At 36.3% G+C, this 13,795-nt stretch overlaps 1 protein-coding gene across 2 annotated transcripts in view; it reads right to left on the bottom strand.

Moving 5' to 3' along the window:
* The window catches only part of Mulk (acylglycerol kinase-like protein Mulk), an 85,930-nt gene that overhangs the window by 49,488 nt on the left and 22,647 nt on the right, over nt 1-13,795 (bottom strand). The gene's annotated exons all lie outside the window — the stretch shown is intronic.

Here is a 13,795-nt window from a genome sequence, read left to right on the forward strand (position 1 = left end):
GGATCGAACCTAAGATTGTTGTTTTGTGATATTTTTATTGGACTATGACGGTGTGAAAGCTTCTTTAATACAATACTAATCTTCTCTAATTTAAAAGCATTAACTTAAATTGGAGAAAGTGGGAGAAAAAATGGTCAAAACCTTCATGTTTACACAACTTTCCAGTACTATTTAAATTTCAAAGATTCGAGGGAGATTGTTCCTTTACTTCTTCAAGTTACGTATATGATTTAATTATTACCCTAATACAAAAAACCTACATTATTTCATATTAACATAGAGAGGTTTCCGTATCCTCCCGGTTCAAGAAGCAATGGCTAGCCAATACCCTCTGCCAAGAATCTCGAACAAGTGAATGCAAGGCTACGTATGAAAGGGATCTCTAGATAACTTCCTCCATATTATTTCTTCTCTGAACTTATCAATTATTCCAAAGAATACTGCCCAACTCTCATTTAAGTTACACTTTCTTCTATTCTAACGTCTATTCGTCGCTTCCTTGTATAGTGTTGTTTAAAGTAATACATCTCAAGGGTTTCCATAACCTAAGACCACCGCCTGACTCAGCCATATTTAAAATATAGGTCATCGAAGTAATACACATCTTAAATCTCAGTTGATAGGTAATTATTAAGACTTGATATACATCACAACCGTTACTTCATTTAAGCCCACATCGAGCTACAACCTCAATTACCTCAAACAAATATTAACCACCTATTAATAAACCTAAATTAACAAATATTAACCAGTCTATAAATAAACCTAAATGAAGTCCACAATAATAATCCGAATGCAATCGACATTTCTTATTTAACAACAACTGACATGACCTTGGTTAGAACACTTTAATTAACGGACTAGCAAAATTTCACTTTTCTCCAATAAAAACTATGTTTGTCTCTTCTCCTGCACAACTAAGATAAGTACGCAGATAATACATGCAAATGCGTGTTGCTTAACTGCCTCCACGGTGAACCTCGGAGCACTTACGCGCCACCTGCTTCCACAAGAGTTGTTACTTTTACAACCAATGTGGATGAGAAAAAATCTTTTTGTTGGAAATAATGGAAGCCATTTTCCCTCTTCTCTAATCTCAAAAACGTTTTCCGTGATGTGCATTAAAAACTTGATCAGGCACACATTAACAGTTAAGCGAAAGTAAAAATATATATTTATATAAAGAAAAAGAATAACTATGAAGAATTTAGTCAGCAACTGCACAATACCTTAATTGGTATCATTGGCTATAAAGGCGGATAACCCCGTCGCTCAGGAGGGTAGTGGCTATTCTATTTATTTCTGTGTTCCTGGTCACAAACATTAAGAAAGAGGACACAGATCTTCAACATCAGTGAATTCGACACGTGCCTTTTTTTTTATTTTTTTTTTTTATTGTTGTTGACCACCGCCCGCTGGACTCACTCTCTCACCGACCTTCTTACCAGATAATAAGCTGGTCTAACCAGTGTGTCAAGAAACAAAAATGCAAGGGAACAAATCTCAAACAACCCCAAATATCTGTTCAACTACATTTCTGTGTATGAGGGAGAATGAGTAATGACAAACAAAAATCCTTGTTATTCTCAAAAGATTAAGCTGAATCAAATGGAAACTATTACAGCTGCTGGTTTAACCATCTTTAAACAACGGCAACATTGATCAAAATTTCAAAAATAAGTTAAGGTCACAGTGTTCAGTTTGAGAAGGCGGCCTGCACCATAAAGGAAATTACTGTTTACAACCAACAGGAAGTTTTTGAAATAAATCGAAAAAAAAGAAAGAAAAAAAAAAAAGACGACGACTAAAATATCCATTTTTTATTTCCAAAAAAAAAAAAAATCTTTAATCGTTAACATTTTTTAAAATTAATTTGAACTAAAAATTAACTTTTGGAAAATTTAATTGATTGAACTAAAATTTTAAAAAAATCAATGATTAATTTAATTTTTAAAAAAAAAATAATTGTTAATTTTTTAACGAATTAATTACAAGTCTGTTCTTACTTTATCCAGATCCATTATTTCGCAGCGTAAAGTCTTTGCTCCGACCCCAGCTACCAGCAACTGGACGTTGTGGTGTACAAGTACTATGTGCATGGATTTCCTCGGGTTCTCTTGTTCCCCTTCCACTTTTATCATTCCTCATTATCATCACTGTCTCCCTTAGCCTTTGTGCATATACGTGGGACGTTAAACGAAATATATACAGGATAGTGTTTGGTATTTATAAGGTTATATACGAATGCGATACAATTTACACTGGAATACTAAATACAACACTGATACACGAAGCAAGGAATATTCGTGATTCTAGGAACATGAGTTCCATTTTTACACTTTCTAAATACTAATATATAGCATAACCATAATCACTGGCGCAATTCCCGGGGGGGAATGATAATGAGGAATGGAATGATAATGGACAGTCCCCCAATCTTGCAACAGGGGGACTGTCCACCCCATAATCCTATTTGAAATGTGTTTTTTGGGGAAAAATATGACGATTTACGTCCAATTGCCAGAAAGGAAAGTAAGATGAAATTGATGTCCCTTGACTTGTTTCATTTTTTAAAAAAGAATCGTCTTTTTTAACATTTCAAGCTGAACTTCGTGTCCTGGCGCACTTAGGTCTTATCAATCTACATTAATTCCGCTCCCGCTACTTGGACACAAACTGCAATAAGTGGCAGAGAAGGTTATGTCCCCCTCCTCATGTTGGAAAATTGTCTTAGCTGTAGATACAGGCACAAATCCCAGGAAAATGGGAGGGCAGTAAACCTTTACTATCCCCCCTGATATATAATATACAACAGGTTCACCTCAGAAATAAGATTCATCTACTGTAATATGAGTCTCATCCCCCTCCCCAAAATAAGCCTCAAATCTGCCCGCCTCCCAGCTCCCTTGATCCTGCACAGCACATTGATTTTCAACTTCATGAATATTTTGAACATCGCTTACAGGGGTTGAGTCATCGCTCCGCTCCTAATTAACCTAGACAGATGATTTAGGTGTCTATCTCTTCAGAAAGGGTGAAACTTTTCAATGGGTGTGTATTCGTCTACATCGGGGGTCCAGCAGCGGAAGGGTAGGGGGGGGGGGGAGTTGGATGTTTCAGTTCCCCCTGCCCCACAGCATGCGGGGGAGGGAATCCCTCTCCCAAAAGAAGCCACAAGCATAAAAAGTGGTATCACTAAAGATAAATAAACATCCTATCTAATGATATCCTGTGTATGGCCATACTTGCGCACGACAAATAATAGTGTTGCTAACTTCGAGAAAATGTATTTTTTCAATTCTTCTTCTTTTACAGGTTGGGGACGGGAACACAAAAGTTACTTGTTGGAATCTGTGTCCCATACGCTTTCCAACGAAATATGGCTTATATCTCTGTGACGATTAGGGGCATAAGGATAGACCAAAATATTTCGAAAAATATGTACAGGGTGATTCTCGTAGGAAACACGTTTGAAATTTTTTTTCTCACTTGGTATTGAACTATCGTCTTTCATTTTTTTTACATGATTGTACCCAATGACAGGCGTAATTGCGAAAATATTTATTTCCAGCGTACGACAAATAACAGTGCTGCCATAGTTCCACAAGCTTCGAAAAAATGTATTTTTTCCCCAAATTTCTTCTTTTACATGGGCACGGCGTACACAAAAGTTACTTCATTGGAATCTCTGTCCCATTAACTTTTCAAATAGGTACGGCTTATATTTCTTTGCCAATCAGGGGCGTTAGGGTAGACCAAAATATTTCCAAAAATATGTATAGGGCGATTCTCGTAAGAAACATGTTCGGAATTTTTTCTCACTTGGTATTGAATTTTCGCCCTTTATTTTTTTACATGATTGTATCCAATATCTAGCGTACATGTGAAAATATTTCCTTCTGCGTCGACAAATAACACTGTTGCCGCCTTCTCATAAATTTAAAAAAAAGCTTTTTTTCTTCCTCTTTTTCTACGAGTTTGGCACGGGGCCACAGTTAGCTCATTGGAATCTGTGTTCCATCTCAACGAATTATCAGCTCAGAACGAAAATATTTCTCATCACGCTTACATCAAATCTTTCTCTCTGTACTCCAGTGGCGGCGTAAGGCAAACTGGGGCCCGGGGCTAGTGAAGTAGATCGGGGCCCCTTTTCGAACAATCATGATTTACACACTGCTATTTTTGACATTCACTTTACATAATCATTCTTTCCGTTTACTCCTCCTCCCCCCTTTCCTGTAGGTGTGTGTGTTTAAACCATTTTAATTTGGGGTATATTAAATAAATAGGGGTGACATTCAGCATCCATGTTTATTTTTTTAATGCTCAAACCCGCCTTGAGGCTGGTATCTGAAAATAAAACCGGACAAGGGCTACTATTGCATATTTTTTCTTTCTTTTTTTTTTTATTCATTTTTAAACAAGGGACATGATAGAAAAAGGATTAGGGATACAAGGTAACGGAAACTACAACCCACGACAAAAATACATAATCTGAAGAACAAACATAACATAACAACAAAGAATCCAGAATTTATCCTACACCTAAATTATACTATCCTAATTTGAACGCGTACTCGCCGTACTATAATTAGATGGAATAGTGGAAGTAATGCTCCTAATAACACATTTAGAGTCAAATTTACGTACAAAGTGTAACAATGAGCTGATATTGAAATAATTGCACATAATAATATAACCGAAGCAATTTCTAAATGTAAGCTCTAAGTTTTCTAAATTTTTCTTGTTTGGTTCTCGCCTTTGGTGTTTCTCCGGTGCAGTTTCTCGTGTGGTTAAGTTTATTCATGGTTTCTTACCTGTCTGAATTTACGCTACATGGGCTTTATTTGATTAGATATTTTCCTACAATTAGTCCTATTCACTTTAACGTTCGGTCTGTCCCCTCTGCTCATACACGATATTTAAACACTTTTTTAAACCGAAATATCAGTAAATAATGGCCAGAATAGATTTCTCTCCTGCGTGAATTCTTCATTTATATTTTACTAGATTTCTCTTCAGTGATAATATATGATCTATTTAGTCTCACTTTTTTTTTGGGGGGGGGGGGGAGAAAAACCACTGAATAGTTAAGCACTAGACTAGAATGTTTCTCTCCTGCTTTTCTTTTTTATTATTGTTTCCAAATTTCATACTTATTTTGTATTCAATAATTCAGTCATATTAATATACTGTCACTTATGACTGTTTCCATTACCCCTTACTAATAACACACTTAGTATTGGAATATAACAAAAAATCCTGAATATATTTAATAGCTGGAGATATATCATAGATTAAATATGTGAGCACAGAATTCTGCTACATTTTGCACCGTCCTACGTTTCATTACCACCCGTCACCGGTCAATTGATGGATCTTGACGGTTTTTTTATTATTCTTTTGATACTTTTGTATTTTTATTGTCTACAGTTGAAAGCCTGTGTTCCACCAGCCAGGGGCGGATCCAGGACCGACTTCTGGGGGGGGGGGGAGGTAGGTTGTCATACTGCTACTTACGAGCTACTTTTAAGAGCTTCAAACTCTGGGATGGGTTTTATTTATACAGTATATATAAAATAAGAAAGATTCCTCTTCTGCCCCGCCTGGATCCGCCACTGCAACCAGCATCCAGAATGCTACCTTCCTTGCTTTGGTAGCTGCGAAAGTCTCAACTATATTATCAAAATCCAAAGTAGATGCTATTTCATTTTCGATAGAAAGATTGTCCTGATTCGTGAGTCTTTCTTGACTCATTGTGGAGTGCAAGTATGATTTTATCCGCTTCATGTTACTAAAGACCTTTCATACGATGCGACAGATATGGTTAGTGTTATCGAAATCTGAAGAGCGATTGCCAAACTTTGTAAGCTTCAATCCCCATTAAAGATACATATATCAGTATGACTTGTGGGGAAAGTCAAGTTGCTCTTTAGCTTTCTGAGCACACCTTAGTGAACGGATTATATCCTTATAATCCTGAAATACTTGTAATTCTACGCCATCCAGGTCATTCGGGTAGAACAAAGCCAAATCACAGCAACATGCCTTTCCTCGCTCTCATCATCTAGATTCTGCACAAAGTTGGCAAAGTAAAAAAATAGTCCTATTTTATTTCCACCTAAATTTAGAAGGAAGCAATATAACATATAATTCACGTAAATCATTTTTTCTTTTGAATATTTGAAGTTTTTTTTTTATTGAACATTTTGTAATGAAACCATGAACTGAGAATTTAAAAAAAATCATTTTTTCATAAAAAAAATATAATGGCAATTTGGTAGGTGAAGAAGGAACTAAGTTTTCTGTAATATTTTAACTTTTGGATACGTGCATAACATTATTTTTAAAAATCACAAGGACAGGACTTGTAATCAAGAAATGGTTGGAAGCAGAAGCAAAATAGTCAAGAATCACTTGTAGTCAAATAACATTGCTTGTCAGTAGTAATTAACAATTCGGATAAAATCACGAAAAAGATGAAAGCAAACCTCAGGGTAAATTAAAATTCAAAAATACTTATTTTTACATCATTAGATAACAACAATATTTTGTCAGAAAATGTAATTAGGACTTTGCTAAGATTTTGTAAATTTTTATGTTGGCTTTTGGCAAAGTTAAAAGGAAAAATAATTAAAGCAAACAAGGACAATAGTCCATATAAAATGATCAAGTTTGTGTACCATAAGTCAAAAAATTAAAATATTAAAGAAATAAAAATCAAAATAAATTGTATCAAATCATTAACTAACGGGACAGTAAATTCTTAAATCAAATTAAGAGTGCAATTAAACGAGTGGTTGCAATCTCTTATTGTCACAATTGACAATATTTTATTAATGAAACGACTGACTTACAATGGTACTATTGTGGAATTTTGTGTAACAATATAAATTATTTAACAGTGAGCATCCATGAGTACTGAATTCACAACCAGACATAGTATGTCAGATTAATTGTATAACAGATCATTATAAATTTACTCAATGCTTAACCAAACGGAAATAAGCTAAATATTTAAACATTCAAATCTGCCTGTCACTTTCAGAGACCCCCTAATTTCATGTCACATGCAAAATAGACAGTTAAAGTTCTCTGTAGTCATACTTTACCTCATTGCATAATTCGCTTGGTCTTGACCGGACAATGGTCTTTCTTGCGGCATTTGTAATTTCGTATAGACCATTCCATTGCGATTCTGGATACAGGACGCAGAATGCAGAATGCAGAATCAGAATCCCGAATGAATTTTTAGTTGCAAACTTGATCATTTTATATGGACTATTGTCCTTGTTTGCTTTAATTATTTTTCCTTTTAACTTTGCCAAAAGCCAACATAAAAATTTACAAAATCTTAGCAAAGTCCTAATTACATTTTCTGACAAAATATTGTTGTTATCTAATGATGTAAAAATAAGTATTTTTGAATTTTAATTTACCCTGAGGTTTGCTTTCATCTTTTTCGTGATTTTATCCGAATTGTTAATTACTGCTGACAAGCAATGTTATTTGACTACAGGTGATTCTTGACTATTTTGCTTCTGCTTCCAACCATTTCTTGATTACAAGTCCTGTCCTTGTGATTTTTAAAAATAATGTTATGCACGTATCCAAAAGTTAAAATATTACAGAAAACTTAGTTCCATCTTCACCTACCAAATTGCCATTATATTTTTTTTATGGAAAAATGATTTTTTAAAATTCTCAGTTCATGGTTTCATTGCATTACCCCACCAACTGGAAGAAAAATTCCTGAACAGTACATTTAGCGTATGTCATTAGTTTTAAAATTCTCAGTTCGAATAAACATTGAATAAATTGACAAACACTAAACACTGTGAAAAACACTGGGGGGTGAACATAATGTCCACTTGAATGATTGTGGTCTCACTTCGAACACTGGGAGGTGAAAATCGGGGACTTCTAATTGTCCTTATCGTGGCCATCGATAAGCAAACTTTATTAACACTGAGAGAGATTATATGAAAAAGCAAAAACACATTAAAATTATATTGAAATAAAGTAAATTTCGTAATCACAAAATATTATACACGAGAGACCTTACTTGGCTCAGATTCTTCTCCAACTAAGATTTTACAAAGAGAAAAAGGTCTTACATGAATGTTAGGTGTCCTCTCACCCACATGAGTGAATTTTTCCCTCGTCTTTGGCTGCTTCCGTCCTCCGGTAGCCAGCCTGGATTCTCCTTATATTCCCAACTTTATCACACTTTAAACAATTAAGAGGCCTTGTTCATTTGTTTATCTTGTCCCTTAGGCCAAGTTATTTGAACAAAACATTTTAATAGTTCGTCTTCTTAAAATTCACTTAAACCACAGATTATCTTATCCATTTTTTTTTTAAAATCTGTTTCCCAACACATTTGCAACTAAAAATTCATTCGGGATTCTGATTCTGCATTCTGCATTCTGGGTCCTGTATCTAGAATCGCAATGGAATGGTCTATACTGTTTCGTAACTTAAAATAATGGTTTTTGTTGCTATTTGTAATAAGTGATTATGGGAGATTGCTTATTGTTATACTCGGTAGTAGGATAATACTATTTTTATGCATTTTGATAATTTAATGAAACTAGTTACATAAAGGAATAGTTATGACAATAATGCGTAGTACATAAAGAAGGCCATGACAATAATATAGAAATTACAGATTTAACAAAAATAGAAGACCTCCATGCACGAACTTCTTATGCGTTGTTTCTCGGCATAATTAATAAGTACTTACAGAAGGTTATAGCGGTACAGGCTGAGGTCCATCCTGATTAGGTTCTAATGGTCGACTCTGTCTGTTCTGACTGACTGCCAATGAATGACCAAAAACTGACCCATTGTTTACAATTTCTTACGTTTATATACTCTGTTTTCGGCTTTTCACCTATATGCAGTTCCTTATTTTGTTTTTATTTATTTGGACATTTCCACTTTCATTTTTAGCTTTCATTTTCTTGAAAGTTCGTTTACGGAACCTCATCCTGTTTGTTTCTTTTATATTTTTAATTTTGGAAGTTTTAATACACATTGAGATGAAATTACATTACATTTCCTCTTCTGGGAAAAAAATTAAATGAACCAAGTGCTTTTTAAAGTCATTGGTTACTTGTATGCTCTCTCCTTACTTTAGATATAAATATATTTTTAATACACATTGGAGTGTTCAACACTATATAACGCCGGCTTGTGGAACACTGTACGAAGCGAGGAGCACTGAAGGTTTATTGTAAGAACAAAATGCAATACATCTCAATCAACTTCGTACTTGGAGAGGCAGTGGTTTTTCACCTGTAATGAAAATATATATATAAAATAATACACTAAAACAAAACTTCAATACACAACACTATATGCTGGATATCAAACCAGTCCATTTTATTAAGAAGTGAGTGTTTCTTGAAGAATTTTCCACTGAGCCAGTCACTGAAAAAATCTGCGATGGTAAAAACCAATCTTCTCGTGCATGGCAGGGAACAATATCAGTTCTAAGCCTGCTGTCTACTGTCAATTCACACTTCGCACGAACAATGTCTAAGCATCGTAAGTATGCTGAGTATGGTAGTTCAAAGGACAAGGGGAGCACAGGGAAGAGATGAATCCATGTATGTCCTCGAACCAAAGACCATAAGCAAGAACCTGGAAACGTCTGCTGGAAGGTAACAGGTGTCTTCCAGATATGAAGAAAGGAGCCAGGACTGGAGAGGTCTACACACAGCAATGCAAGTTGGAGACTTCTTACTGGAACGTCGTTTTTCTGTGAGGTCCACATGAATGATGTGCTGGACGACGATCTCAGCTGTATCTGGAAGTGGTTGTTAACTGCAGCTGTAAGGATGTTACATCTGCTTTGATGAACTTGGGCTTTTTGGTGGTAATGGGGAACTGGACACCATGTTGCAACAATTCCTGAATTGGTGTCTTCGGTGGCGATGAACATCAGCTGGACAACTGGGGTAGTAGTATCTGCTGCGATGAACTTTTACTTGGTGTGTACCTTAGGAACCAGACTGCGACTCAACTGCAGCATGAAGAGGGGTTGTATCTGCGGCCATGAACTTTTGCTGGTTATGCACCTGGTAGATAGGACTGCGGCTTCACTGCAGGTTAAATAGTGGTTGCGTCTGCTGCGATGAACTTGTGGTGGTTGTGCCCTGGTGGACAGGACTGCGGCTTCAATGCAGCTTGAAGAGTGGTTGCGTCTGCTGCGATGAACTTGGCTGATGTATGGGAAGAGGTAGCGATCCCAACGTCTTCTGGAAACAGGACGTCTGGCTGGCCATAGCGTCTTCTGGTAGCAGGAACGGCAACACAAACGGTATCAAGCAAAGGGTTGTAGTAAAGGGTATGGTGTTAGGGATGGAGTGCTGTCTTTTGTGGGAGTAAGGACTTTCAAGCTTTATTTAGTTACTCAATATTAGCACTAGTTAGAAGGAGGGAAATTTAGATGGAGATACCTAATATGAAATCTAGTGTTCACAACCCGTGTGATTTTTTTTTTTTTTTTTTGTTTTGTTTGAATGTTTGTATAAGCAAATTAATAATAAACACAACGTAACTTAAAACACGATGAAGATCTGCTGAAAATTTCTTTGTCTTGTAGTAGTGGGATTATTTATTGATTTATTAATATATTTTTGTTATAATATGAAATGTAAACAATTGTACGTTATGCTAATGACGTCAGACCGACAGTGTGAAAGTAAAAGTGGTGCTAACCTTGAATCACTATTTAGCATCTATGTTAGTAACGGAATGCAGAGCAATGAGTGATCTGAGAGGTAGGGGAGGGGGGTTGTATGCAAGCAATGAGGGAGTATTTGGGAGTTCCAGCGCGAGGGGAGAGTGGTAGTGTTGTAGCAGCAGAGGAAGGCAGGTCATCGTGCAGTGGTGGGGGGAGAAATGTGAACTATGGAATGCTAGAGTCAGGGTGCTGAATGCAAGAGAGATTGCGTGTGAGCTGTGATGCATGATGTAGAATCGACAACAAGAAGGGAGGGTTTGGTTATTGCAGGGAGGATTTTAGCGAAAAAGTAGGGAGATCGGACTCTTAAGGATTGATGCGTGTTTTTTTCTTTTTCTTTTTTTCTTTTTTTTTTTAGAAAAAGAAAATAAATGAATTGGGAGTTTGTAAAACGCGAAATGAATTTATTTGGAATTACTTGTCTATTTTAATTATATGGATATATTGTATTGTCATTTGTTTGTATGTGAGAATGCCATTTGACAACGGAATTTCCAAGGATTTTATGATTTAAGAAATTGCTTGTATTTCAGAACGAATGCCGGATCCTGGGGTTCTGGTGGTGGGATATACAATTTTAATCTTTCTTTTGCTATCGGTTTTTGACTATTATCAATTTCCACTAAATAGGAATTTGCATCTAGCTGTTGAATGATTTTATAAGGGCCATGAAAGGCGGGCAAAAGTGTGTCTGACTGTCCTGTTTTCCTATGAATTCTTTTAATTAAAACTAACTGTTGTGGGTAAAAGACAGTAGGAATTTTATCAGACTCAACTTTTTGTTTCATGTTTTCAAAATGTTCGTTTCGTTTATAATTAACCAGGGAACGTAATTCTAGAAGTTCAGCCAATCGGGTTTGATTGTCTAAGTCTTCACGGGGAATATTGAGTAATTGATCGATGGGGAAGGTTGGGGATAGTCCAAAGACCAGTTGAAATGCTGAGACGCCAAGTTGCGTTAAGGGAGTCTGGTTACAACTGGCGGTGGCCTTTTGAAGATGATCAGTCCAATGGGTTTGATCCGATCGTGTCAAAAACCTAAGCGATTGTTGTAAATTTTGAATTTTTATTTCCACTTTTCCAATGGAGCGATGAGCAGCAGGGAGACAGTACTTAATTTCAATGTTTAATGCTTTCAAAAATTACTTTGTCTTTAAGGCGGTGTGAGCAGAGACCTGGTCACAATAAATTACTTGGGGAGTTCCCAGTGGAATGATGATGTCGTTCATGAGAAACTCAATGAATGTATTAGCTGTGATATTAGCTACTGCCTTCGTTATGGCAAACGATGTCGCAGCATCAATGGCGACATAAAAGTAATTTTTCCCATCATGACTGGTGGGTAATTTTCCACAAGCATCTATGTAGAAGGCCTGGAATAACGTCATGGGTGGATAAGTCTGAACGTGTATGTTCGTTTTTGTATAAGCCCGTCGATATCTAGCACAGTCAAGACAACCACATATTTTAGCATACAACCACGGTTTCAAATTAGGAATAAAATATCTTGAACGTATTAACAAGTACATCTTTTGAAAACCTGGATGGATTGTAGAAGATGTATGCAATTCTTCAAATATTGTGTTTTTCAATTTACTCGGGATGCATAATAATGCTTGGTGACTGTTATTGTAAAAGTAACGGCGATGTAAAATGTTATCTTTGAAGAAGAATTGTTTGTTCCACGTGGTGTACTTGGGATGTTGCTCGTCATCTACTTGTAAGACATGAATAATTTTCGAAAAGAACCTATCCTGCCTTTGTAACTCAGCAATATCCGTGTCTTTAGTGAGGGCCAAGAGTTGAAGGGAGTGGGATTCTGGTTCAACTAGGTGTAAGTCCTGACTATCAAATTCGAGAGGTTGTCGTGACAATAGGTCAGCTATACAATTTTGTGAACTTTTAATTAAGGCTAATTTAAATTGAAATTGAAAAATAAAATCTGTCCATCGTAAAAGTTTTGGGGATAAGTTCGCAGTGTCTCTAAGAGCTAACAAGGCTGATTTATCCGTTAATATTGTGAATGGGGCTCCTAATAAATACTTTCTAAACTTTTGTAAGGAATAGTAAATGGAAAATAACTCTTGTTCATATATAGGTAGTGGTTTAACGCAAGCGGGATGGCGCGCAGATACATAGGCGACGGGGCGCCAAATGGTAGAATCGTTGCGTTTTTGCATTAACACTGAACCGATTCCCAGTGAACTGCTATCAGTCATTAGTAAATGCTCTGTATTTTCAGTTGAAAATATTTCTAATATCGGTTCTTGAGTAATAGCTGTTTTAATTTTCTCATACGCCAACGTCATCTCATCCGTCCAATGAAGTTTTCGTAGATTGCCTTTTAGCGCATTATAAAGAGGTGCTGCCATTAATGACAGGTTTGCGTAAAAGTTTCTGTAGTAATTTACCATTGCCAAGAAAGATTTCAATTGTTTGACCGTAGTCGGACGTGGCAAAGCTAGAATGGCTTTAGTTTTTGCAGGGCTGGGTTTCATTTTACCGTTTGAAATGACATGACCCAAAAATTCGACCTCTTGCACCCCAAAGACAGATTTCTTTAAACTGAAAAGTAATGAATATTTTTCTGCCAGGGTGAGTATTTTGTCTAATGAGTCTAAGAGGTCCTCAAATGTTCGTCCGATACTAAGGAAATCATCGACATACAATACCAATTGCGACGGTGGAATGTGTTGAAAAATTTCTTTTAATACACGCCTAAGATTTAAGGTGGAATTGGAGTGTCCTTGTGGCATTTTTGTTAAACAATACTGCGAATGTGGTAAGTCAAGATCTCGAACTGAAAATGCTGTAGCATCTTGATCTTCCTTAGACAAGTTCAATTGAAAGAAGGAAGATACAAGATCCAAAGATGCCATAAATGATGCATGACTAAGTTGGTCTAGCGTGTCAGTGACACCGCTCATCGCATCAGAAATTCTAGCCGATTTTTTACATAAAACTCTGAGGTCCAAAACTAGCCGAAGATCGTCGCTGTTTGGTTTAGGAACTGCAAGCAAGTTATTTTGGTATGGGCTGTCT

This window comes from Thermobia domestica, chromosome 8 (assembly GCF_964235325.1).
Source record: "Thermobia domestica chromosome 8, izTheDome1.hap1.1, whole genome shotgun sequence".
In the NCBI taxonomy this organism is placed as follows: Eukaryota; Metazoa; Arthropoda; class Insecta; order Zygentoma; family Lepismatidae; genus Thermobia; species Thermobia domestica.